The following is an 11,619-nucleotide window of genomic DNA, read 5'->3' as shown; positions in this document are numbered from 1 at the left end:
ATTCTTAAAAATAAAATTTCATTATTATTATGTTCTAGAAGTTCACTCTATTAGCCACAACTAAATATTAACTATATTAGCCATATGATATTCAAACAAAATGTTTATTAGGTTCACTTATATAATAAATAAAATATTACTATTTTAGGAGCAACAAAAGTAGAAAACTATTAGTAAATACAATCATTTCAAATACGACTATTATTTCCTAGTTTATGACAACAGTAAAGCCTGAAACCTTGAGACATAGTTCCTTCACCTATAAAATGGGGCCACCACATATCTACATAAATTTAAGAACTAAATCATTTTTTTAAATGCTCAGTGCCTAAGCAAACAAAAAGTGCTTAATATTAGTTGTTTCTTAATTTGATTCATAGAACCAGGGAAGCTACTGAAGATTTACAAAAAGTGATATGACCAGACTTGTGACTTACAAATATTTATCTGGCAGCCAATTATACAATGACTAGAAGGAAAAGAACCTTAGGGCAGTTCCATCCAATTCTATTAACTAGTTGTTTTTTTTTTTTAAGTAATTTTTTTTTTAAATCTTACTCTGGTCAAACTGAGTATTTGTATCCGGCAGTGAGTTTAACATTCTTTACCTAAACTGCATAAAAGAATAACTGGACTCCTTTATTTTTACCATAAAGAAAACAGTGAATTAAGTGAATAACAGTTACACAGTGATAAAAAGGGAAATTAGTTTGCGAAAACAGAACAATTCTACAGCTAACAAGGAAAAAACTGAAAACAGTAGATTATAAGGTCTGTCTTTCCTTCTTACTACAAAGAAAAATACTGCAGACTATATATTTTAAAATATATGTTAAAAGAAAATATATCTAGTGATTACTTTGGGGTATTTTTATGTTAAACAGTATGAACACTATAACTAAATATAGCCCTTTATTCAACAAATATCTATATTGAAAACTAAGAGCAATTCAGAGTTTAAGACTGTTCTAGGCCTTCCATAGTTTGAGACACAAAGTTAATAGAAAAGTAATAACACAGTATCGCATGGACTTCAGTATTGCAGAAATGTTAACCACGAGTCTAATCTTTGCCATAGCTACATCATTAATTAGTATTTCTTATAGATGCTTATCCAAAATACATTAAGACTCATTTCTGCACTCCTACAGCATAAACCTCAAAATACTGAGATACCTTTCCATCTGAAGTTATAGTTTAAGAGCAGAAATGAAAACACTCTATCACAAAATATATTTTAAAAGTTTCAGAAAGAAAAGGGCCTTAAAGTTAAATGAAGACGAGTGGAGCCATCATTCTTTCATTGGTCACTGAAAACTAGAAGGCTTTTTACCTAAGTAAAACTCTATTATACTGAGGATCAATTTTACTACTGAGGCTTTGATATACCCTAATTAACTTGATAATGGCAGTCTCTGAATCATGATTAAACTTTTAAATTAAAAATAAGAGCTTTGCATGATTTTTATGGTTTTCACACCAAATTCACGGTAAACTACCAAAAAGAGACAGTGAGGAACATCCATGACTTTCTTTCTAACAACGCTCTCAGGCAGGTTACCAATCGATATTTTGAAGTCAGCTCCAGAATTTATGTCATGAGTCACAATAGAATGATTTTCAAACTGTGGTAGAAAAATTTTTTCACAAAGACACAGGAAAAGAAGAATATTGGGCAAATACTTATTCTCTCCTTCAAACTTTCTCAACAGAACAGTGCTTTCTTTATCTGATTTACAGTTTTACTTAGAAGCTTTAGTTTAAATGTTTTCACATTGTAAAGTTTGAGAAACCCTAGACTAGAAAAAAATTATCATCATCCTGCCCTCTAAAAGATTTTGCCATTTGTTTGGGTGAGTATGGGAGAAAGATAGCTTTCACGAGTTTGGCTGTAATAAGTTATAAGGGAATTTAATTTCAGACATAAATGAGTTATCCACTGATCCCCAACATCCAGGTCAAAACTGCCCTCCATTAACTAAGGTAGTTTTTCTTCTGTGCTGAGAAAAGAAGAATCCATTCTGGTTTTTGTGCTCCCACTAATAAACTAATAGCCAATGTCTACATGCAAGATGTTTGATTTATTTTGAAAATTCCTTTCAAATGTTTAATGGTAATATTTATGTCAATCCAGACATATCTTTTCTACTTTTGACGTAACTTTAATACAACTTGTTCTCTTTTTCTCATAACTTCTATCGTCATGTTCATTTTTATTCATGAAGAAACCAATTACAAAAGTAGCAATGACCTACTCAAAGTTAGAGCTGAGTCTCTTGATGACTAATCTATAATAAGCATTACAAAGCTTTTGTTTTTAAGCTTTTCAGTTAGCAATGCAGTGTCTCATTTTACCTTCAGATTACCTTTTTTCAAGGAAACATTTAGATTAAGTATCCTTACAGAAATTAATGCCAATGTATGAGTGGAACTGTCCTACAATTCTCTGCTGAAATGAAGCTACCTTTACAAGTAAGTTTACTAAGATATTTTACTAAGTCATTCAAATATAATGTGCTTCTTTTAATGGAGTTTTAAAAACATGAGGTGGCTGTCTGGGAGGAAAAAAACCCTGAAAAAAATAAATTAGTAATTCCAAATTTAAACTAAAATTGTTTAGTACCTTTTCACAAAACTGTTGCATTCATTAATAAAAAGTATAATTTTAAAATTACTTTACACTTCGATACTATTATAGTGTGTCAGGAAATTCCTATTGTATCTAAAATATATCCAGAATTTATCACTTTTCACTACCTTTACTGCCATCACTCCAACCACCATCTCTGGCCCCAGGGTATTCCAAATGTTTCTAATTTCCACTTCTGCTCCCCTTCCCCAGGCTATTCATATCAGAGCAGCCTGAGTGTTCCTTTTAAAATATAAGTCAGATCCTCTCGTTCTGCTCAAAACTTTCCAGTGGCTCCTAAAAGTAAAAAAACAAGTCCTTTCAATGACTTACTATAAGACTTGCCTTCTTCAAGCCTGTCTTTCTCTCTGACCTACTCTCATACTATTTGCCCCACTCTCATTCTGCTCCAGTCACAATGAAGAACTGTGAACTGTTTCTAGACATGTTAAGCATATTGCTGTCTTTGCACTTACTTTTCCCAATAACAAACAAAACCCCCCTTGCTAACACCTTACCACCTAACCTGCTACACAACTTACTTCTTTATTACTTGTCATGAACTCTCTTTCCCCACCCCAGCTCAGGTTTAATAAAGATCCACAAAGGCACAAATTTCTATTTCATCAATATATCCCAAGAGCCTAGCACAGTGCCTCCCACATAGCAACTACTCAATAAATGCATGGAACCTAAAAAATATTAAAATCAAAATATTAATTCCTTGACAAATAAAAAGGTATTTGTCAGGTATAAGGTATGTTATATTTACTAATAAAAAGGTATAAGGTATGTTATATTTACTAAATAAGTGCTGTAATTTATTCATCTAAAAGGCTATTTACAGGGGGAAATATACATATATTTCGAAGTCCCAAAAATTTAGTCAAAAATTAAGCTATCAGAATGAACACTATTATCTATAACAACATATTCAGCCAGAATCATCATCTAATTATTACTGACACTTTTATTAAATCTTTAGGTCAAATAAATATCCCTTATGTAAAAAGATATTCAAGAGAGAAGATATAAGCCCAAAGATTATGATATATTCCACAATCTTAGATAACTAACCTAGAATAGTTTAAGAATAAAAATGCTGACTGTATACTAAAAGATGAATATGGTATAATTTTGATATACTAGTACTTTTCTGAATGTTGCTCATTTTCTATGACAAATTTATCAATACTGTGAAAAATTAGGAGGAAATAAAAAGCCATTTTAACATATATAAGATAGCTAAGTAATTAAAACAATGTAATACCTGTAGTAGAGTCAATCATATTCCACAATATTTTCTTTGACCAAGGTTTCTTCTACATAAGCACACAAGATTAAGGTTGAAAGGAACGGTAAAAAAGTCATCATTTCCTATAAATTAGTCTTTAAACAAGACTATAACCAGGTGAATAAAAAGAGAATATATTAAAAATTTCAACAATTTATGTACTGACTAAATAACCTAGAAGTGTATCTTGGTAGGATTATGGAATAAACTCTGTTAGGATAAAGATTTTGCTTGATTTTTTTTACCATATTCCCGGCACCCGGAAAAGTACCTGACACACAGTGTGGGCTCAAATATTTGATGACTAAAAGAATTAATCTCCAAACTCAGATCCTAAATCAGTAGGCAATCTTGAAGTCACATTTATAGTAACAATTAATAAAAATCACAAATTGCTATGGGCCCACAAAGTCGAGTACAGCAAAATACTCTAATATAAAACATCCAGTTGGTTGTTTTTTTTTTTCCGAAGAGCTAGAGTCTGCTCATTAACACGAGTTATGGGTTTATAAACAAAAAGCCTAAAGACTCAATGGAAGTATTTTCAGGAGGGTCCAAATAGGCAGGCAGTACTCTGGAAGCTCCACAAACCCAACTCAGTGAAGGAAATTTTGCTCCAACCCATTGTTACCTTTTGATATTTCGAGTATTTATTGTTTGAAAAAAAGTTTCACGGAATGCAATACTTGAAAACTAATTACTTAAACTATTCCTAGATTAACTGCCTACCTTATTATTTAATTTAATCAACACTTCTAACAACATGTTAAGTCACTGAAGTCTTGGTGCTAAAGTTATTCTAAACTCTTCCTAGACCATTCATTTCCTTATTCTGTGGTGAAAACAGAAGAACCAAAGGTCATTTCATTTATATCGACCTGTGTAAACAACCCATTAAGTATGTACTGTGCTTAGCTACTACCTGCTTAGCTTCACGTCATGAGGATACAAAGGTATAGAGAAGTCCACTAAATCGGTGGCTAGGAATGTGCTCACCTCCTTTCCAGAGTATGAGTCCTGTCTTCTCACTTTGGAGAACTGAGAAGTGGGGTAAAGGGCATAATTTGACATTCAATATTGCAATGCTATTGAGGAGGGAAACCATTATTTTCCTAATATGAACTACTTAAGTAAGGTTTAACAATTTTCCTAATGACAGGAACATTAAGAAGTTGAACAAGAATCTCAGGAATAGGTGGAGACTAAAAAGTATGTATTTTAAAAAAAAAAAAGGCTCAAAAGGACTTCCCCACTATTTTTAAGAAGCTTTACAGTACCATAACTAAGGAGACAGACAATGCGCTATACTATGGAAATGATAAATGCAGTAGGAATTCAAATAAATGAAAGATCAATACAAGCTGGAATAGATCAGGGCTTGGAAAATTTTCTGTAAAAGGCCAGTTAATACTTTAGGCTTTGCGTTCCATACTGTGTCTGTTACAGCTATTCAACTCTACAGTCACAGTGCAAAAGAAGCCATAGATAATACTTAAATAAATGACCATGGCTATGTTTATGGACAATGAAATTTGGATTTCATATAATTTTGACATATCACAAAATATTACTCTTTTGTTTCCTTAACCATTTTCAAAATGTAAAAAGCCATCATACTAAAACAGTCAGAAGGCTGGATTTGGCACAAAGGCGATAATCTGGAGATCTCTAAGCCTCAGTGAGGAGAAAGGATCTCAGTGAACTTCGAAAAATTAACTGGATTTGGATTTAAAACGTAAGACATTCCACATGTGTGATTGGGGAAGAGTGGCAGAGCACAGCTGCCACATTGGAAAGTAGGTATTTCTTATTTCTTTTATTTCTGAAGATATAAGTTATGACTCAGAAGGACTTCAAGAGCAAAAAAAGAGAACTTGTAATTAACAATAAAAAGACATTATAGACTAGAAATGGAATACAAAACTAGAATTGGTGGGGCGAAAAGCCCAAGATGGACAAGTATTAGAGACTTTTAAAGCACCTGAACTATCACAGAACTGAAAAGAGCAAACCAAGACAAAGAGAGGTTGGTGACTGACTGCTAGATATAAGAAATAAAGATAAGCCAATGTTTCTTAAAGAAAAACTAATAACTGGTTTTACCAACAGGTGGTGGTTATCACTTGAGTTTCAGGTAACGATATTTCTAAAAACAAATGAAAAAGAAATGAAATGAGGCAAAGTCAAGATTACTAATATAAAGATTATAAACTTTAGAAAATTATTTAAGAAACGATTTAATACTCTAAGAAACACTGAAAGGGTTACATACTTAGTTAATAAAGAACAGAACTCTAGACCTTTAATTCTCCAGATCTTGGGATTATTAATTTCTCATTAGTCTGGTAATCAACCAAAATAAAAATAAAAAAAAAGAGATATCATCCTGGCTCTGAAAACGTAAGTATAGAAAGAAACATAAAATTTTGGATCCGGAAGAGTACCTGCTAAACAGGAAGAAAATGAACTACACCATATCAGAAGTCAAGGTAGGGCTTTTTTTTTTAATAATGTCAAGAGGATACAGTAATACAAACATTGTTTCCCCATCATTCCTTCTATTAACGTTGTGTTAATACTTTCCTCAAATCTTTCCATTGGGCTCATAAGGTACAAACTGGCACTCTTAAAACTTTAACCTTATATTTTCCCTCACTTGCCAATCTATCCTGCACTTCCCTGTGATTTTGGTCCAGTGTCATTAACTTACCTAATCTTTTTTCCCTCTTCCTATTAAACTTCCAAATATCATCTCCTTTATCTAAATTTCTTCCCACCATTTTTAAAATCATTATGTATTTAGCTAGGAAAACCGGATGCTGTAAGTGTAAAAAATAAAAAAATAAGGGATTGTAAGATGACAAGGTCCTTGCAATCTGTGAGGTCAACCAAGGGCTGCCTCACCTAAAAAACAAAAAATAAAATAAAAACAAAAATAAAAACATTATGTATTGCCTTATATATGGTTCTTCTACTTTGCCTTGAACTAATATTTAACTATTTCTAAATTGTCAAACTCCCCACCAAAGCTATAAGCTCTTTGAAGGGAGCAGTATTTTATGTTTCCTTGTTATCACTCGCAGTGCCCAGCTGCTCAATAAAATATTGGTCAGGGATAATAAAATAGGCTATATCTAATATGAAGCTAGAAAAACGAAAATTCACTTTTCACCATTAATGAATGATGAAAAGCTAGAAAAATCTAACCAAGTGACACAAACTAGTCATTTCTAACCCTAAAATGTTACACATAACTCTTTTCCTCAAGTAATAGTTCTAATTCTAAAAAGTAAAACACACAGATGTGACCATACATTAGTAACCTATTTTATTTGACTGCAAATCTAAGGTACCGTGGACAGTTAACCTCCAAAATGTAATGGAAAAAAAGACCAACCTTGTTTATTGCGTCTCTCACACTCAAACTCCTACCTGCAGTTAAAACATTCAAATTCAAATGTTTCTTTTTCTGCTAAAGGATTCCCAAAGAGGCCTTAACAGAAATAGTTGCTCTCTTTTGTGTATCTGAGTACTTACAACTGTTTACACCTATAATTATAGTTAACACTTCAACTGAAGCTTGAGCTACACCATCTCTAATTTATTAAGGCCAGGCACACAGTAAGTACTAAATAAAAGTAATATGAACTAATAAACAACAAATCAGAGGCTTTCAATTTTTTTAAATGTACATGACTTCTTTTTTGAAAGGAATTCTTATATTTAAGTAGAATGCATTTAACAGACAAAAACAGAAGCTGCCCTTGTTTGGGAGGGTGGGTCAGAGGAAGTCTCAAGATACCCAGGAAAAATCCATAAGGGGCTCAAGGAACGGAGTCTGAAAACTAATTAATTTTAAGTTATAGTTAAAATTATTACCATTAAAACTATTTTTCTTAATTTCTAATATGGTTTTTCCTGGTTTGATAAAATGATAGACAACAACCTTCCCTTAAACAAATAGGAGAGCTTGATTACTCAAGTCACCAAATGATAGATCACTTCATCAAAGTTTCTTCATGGTTCTTTTAAAAACTAAATTCCCATGGTGTACTTTAAATGTATTTTACAAACATCTTTCAAGAACATAGACATGACTGAAACATAATACTACACAATGCTCTTCGGTTAATTATATTATCTACATACTTTTATGGTGTACACAGGAAAAAAAAAAAAACATGAATTTTACAGCCTGAAGAGATAGCTTCTAAAAGAGTATCTAAGAAAACTTAAGTCGTGATAATTAAAACTCATTCTGTAGCTACCAAGAAAATCTCTACTAATGTCATTTTATATTTAAAAAATGAATATTTAGCCTTAAGTCCTGATGTTGAAAAAGTAGGTTCAGTGCAGTCTTCATGAGATTTTTGCTTCAATTTAAAAAAGTGAGTTACAAAACTTATTCTAAACTGTACAATTTAAATTCCAAAAAAGGAATGCAAATACAGTATTTTATTCTTTAAAAAACTTTAACTTGGAAGGTCAAAATAATTTATTTTCTCCCCAAGTATGTACTAAATCTGCCTTGCAAAAAAAAGGGGGGGGGTGGTTTCAAAACATTTAGGATAAGTAACCTTATAAAATTAAGAGAGTACTTTGGCACTACATTTTTTAAATTGCTAAAGTGATTTAAATGCAGGGAGGGGTGCTAAAAACTGATAGATATCAGAATTCTGTGACAATTCTTTCTTATATCAAAGTATAACCCACTCCATTCCTTAATGCTTAATGTACAAAGAATGATTAAAATAAGACCTGCTGAGGTGAGTTACTAAATGTAGCCTACACATGACAACCAAATCGATTGTTATCTAGTCATCGGTATTGTTCTAATTTCTGCTTAATCAAAATCAATACGGCTTTATCTTTAAAATTACAGGCATAGGCATACCTGGCTTTTCAATCACGTCTGTTTAGCCATAAAGTGCTCCAAGGCCCATGTAAGTTTTTTTGTGATCTGCACTTACCACTCTCTTCCACTATGGATACAAGAAATGTGGGTCAATTACAAATACATGGAAAGAGTCAAAAATGAAAAAGCAATTTAAAATGGAAGCAAAACCTTAATCTGGAAACTGTCTAGTAGATTACCTATATGGTCAGTATGCATATCTAAAAATAGAGGAGTTTTATCATATTATAGTCAAATAATCTTAAATCGACAGTAAAACATTTCCAAATACATTTTACTAATGTCTTACTTAACCAAATATTTTTCCGAATAGTTGCATCTAATCAAATTGTTAAAAGAATCATTTTAAATGGAGATTCAGAGAAATATTTTCTGAAGTGAATGAGATCCTCAATGCAAATAAACACCCCCTAATATACTGCTCAAATTGAATATTGGTTTTGGAGCTAAGTGGGGCCGGCAACCCCCGCCCCCAACACCTGTAGAAGGTAACAAAAGCAAAGACCAGTAAATACAGCGACATACACCACTGCTTTACACTTGAACATTTTTCTTTTTTTAATGATACCATTTCTTACCTATCACAAAGGAAAAAGCAAATTATCGTTGGGAATTTAAACTAAAAAACGCGCGTACACACCATCTGCATGCCTATTTTAGTCAAGATTTAAAACATTTAAATTCCCATTTATTAAGCATGGTCGAAAACTCGATTTCTATCAAACGGTGCGTCTCTACAACTTTCTCGAAATTTTACTAAACGTCCTAATAGTTTGCCTTTATTCCCGAGCACCTTTCGGTCTCAGATACACCCAGAGCCTCACTTGCATTTCTAATAACGCTGTAGAGGGAGGGTATGAGGGAGGGAGTGTATCTATGTGTGGATAAGTGCGCGCGCGCTCCCGCGCGGTTCCCCACCCCCACCCCGATACTTTTCTTTAGTGGAAACAGAAGGAGAACCCAAAGATCATTCTAGCGAAAACTCAGTATCAAAACCTCAACCCAGTCGCAGTCAGCCGATGGAGCTGTGTTTTGGTTGCGCAGTACAACTTCTCACACCCTACCCCGAGCTTGAGCAGCAGCTGTGAAATTGGTGAGGAGAAACCAGGGAGAAGTGGAGGAGATCGGGAAAAGTGAAAGGGCCGAGACCCCTGAAAGGCGCTTAAGTTTGCAACGAAGATCCTGTTTCTGCGAACAGGCGCCCACCCCCCTCTCCGCCTTCCAGGTGGAACTCGTTAGCAGCAGCCCAGCCAGCAGACACCGCCAACCTTCCTTCTCCACGTATCGTCCGAGACCAGGGCAAGTAAGGGCGGCGGGCGAGAGCGGACGTCTGGCGGGGCCGGCGCGATCTGGCCACCAGCAGGCCTCCGCAGACCTCAGCCCGTCACCTGTGGAGAAAGCGCTCCCTCCCCCGGCCTCTCTGCCCTTCACGCCGACCCTATCTCCCCCGCTGCAGCCGCCCCCCGCCCAGCTCGCGAGGACGGAGCGCGGCGCCAGGTTCCACTCGGCGACTGCGGGGCCCCAGCCCTTGAACTGGTTACAACCAGCCGCAGCGACCGAGCGAGCGAGCAGCCGGCGGCAAGAGGGGCCCTGTCGGGGCGGGGAGGGGGCGAGCGGGCAGGCCCTGAGGGAGCTGGGGGCCGTCGCAAGGTCCTACCTAACACCGTCGGTCTTCTCCGTCTCATCCTCAACGGCAGCGGCCCCGGCGGTGGCGGCGGCAGCGACATTCCTGGGGAGCGCTCCCGCCGCCGCCGCCTCCTCCTCCACTCTCTGCTCGCCTCTCTTTCGCCGGCGCGCTCACCGAGCGCCGCGTCCCTTCGGCTACCTCCCCCGCCCTCCACAACACACACGCCCCGAAACCTTAAGCCCTACGGCTCCCGCTGCCGGGTAACCCACCCTCCCGCCCCGCCGCCAGTGGCGGCCCCGTCCCTCCCCCCTTCCCCTGCGCCCGGCCGCCGCGCCGGGCTCAGTAATGGCGGCCACTCGGGTTCCCTCGCGCTGACGGATCTCTCTCTCTCTCCCGAACTTTACCTCAGCATCTCTCCCAGCGCGCACCGCCGGAACGCACGCGCGCGCGCGCGCGCGCAACCACACACTCGGCCGGGGGCGGAGCGGCGGCGCAGCCTCGACGGGGCGCGCGCGCGCGCACCCGCGCCGCCCTCCCCACAATTCCCCACCTCGGCCGCCCTCACCTCGCGACGCCTCGCGCGCCGGCCAGGGCCCCGCCCCTGCCCTCGTCTCCCGGGAGCCTGGGAAGGCGCGAGCGCTGGAGCCGGAGGGAGGGGAGCCAGCGCGGGGCCGCGTCCTCGCTCGCGTCCCGGCTACCCCATTGGCTTCTGCCCCTCCCCCTTCTTCCTCCGCCTCTCCCACCCATTGGTTCCCTCTCCTACTCCATTCCTTCTCACCTTTTCCCTTTTACCCATTGGCGTGTGTATTTTTCTTCAGCTTTCCCCTTTCTCCGTATTCTGCTCCTCCTCTGTCCCATCCTCCACGCTTTAGAAGCTGCAGGCTGTGCAGCCCCGAGCACTGTTGTCTCCAAACCTTCCCTGCTTTCTCCCTTTTCTTCTGTTCCGGTTTCTGGCCGAAACCGAGCAAACCACAATACTGCAAAGAAACCTGATGTTGTCTTAGCAGTTGCAAAACATCGCATGGACATTGAATGTTTCTCGGTAAAGCCGTCTCCGGTCTCTAAGCATTAAAGAATTCATGGGAGGAAAATATGCGCCCAAGCTCGTTCGCAGGGACATGCTCGCGTGTATGCTCCTGTGTGTGAAACCAGCT

The 11,619-nt window shown here is 37.7% G+C and overlaps 1 protein-coding gene across 5 annotated transcripts in view; it reads right to left on the bottom strand.

Moving 5' to 3' along the window:
* The window catches only part of ARHGAP5 (Rho GTPase activating protein 5), a 68,057-nt gene extending 56,653 nt beyond the window's left edge, over nt 1-11,404 (bottom strand). For 2 of the 5 annotated variants that reach the window (XM_039870500.1, XM_039870504.1), the window contains exon 1: nt 10,496-10,634. The gene's annotated coding sequence lies outside the window, so the exon portion shown is untranslated. Of the gene's footprint in view, nt 1-2,757; nt 2,927-10,495; nt 10,635-10,869; nt 10,983-11,243 lie in introns of those variants that run through there. The other 3 variants (XM_039870502.1, XM_039870503.1, XM_039870501.1) reach the window with 3 other exon arrangements.
* Nucleotides 11,405-11,619: the final 215 nt, after the last annotated feature.

This window comes from Pteropus medius, unplaced genomic scaffold, assembly GCF_902729225.1.
Source record: "Pteropus medius unplaced genomic scaffold, Ma_sr-lr_union100, whole genome shotgun sequence".
Classification (NCBI taxonomy): Eukaryota; Metazoa; Chordata; class Mammalia; order Chiroptera; family Pteropodidae; genus Pteropus; species Pteropus medius.
Note: the sequence above shows the minus strand (reverse complement) of the source record. Positions and strands in the feature narration are given on the sequence as shown.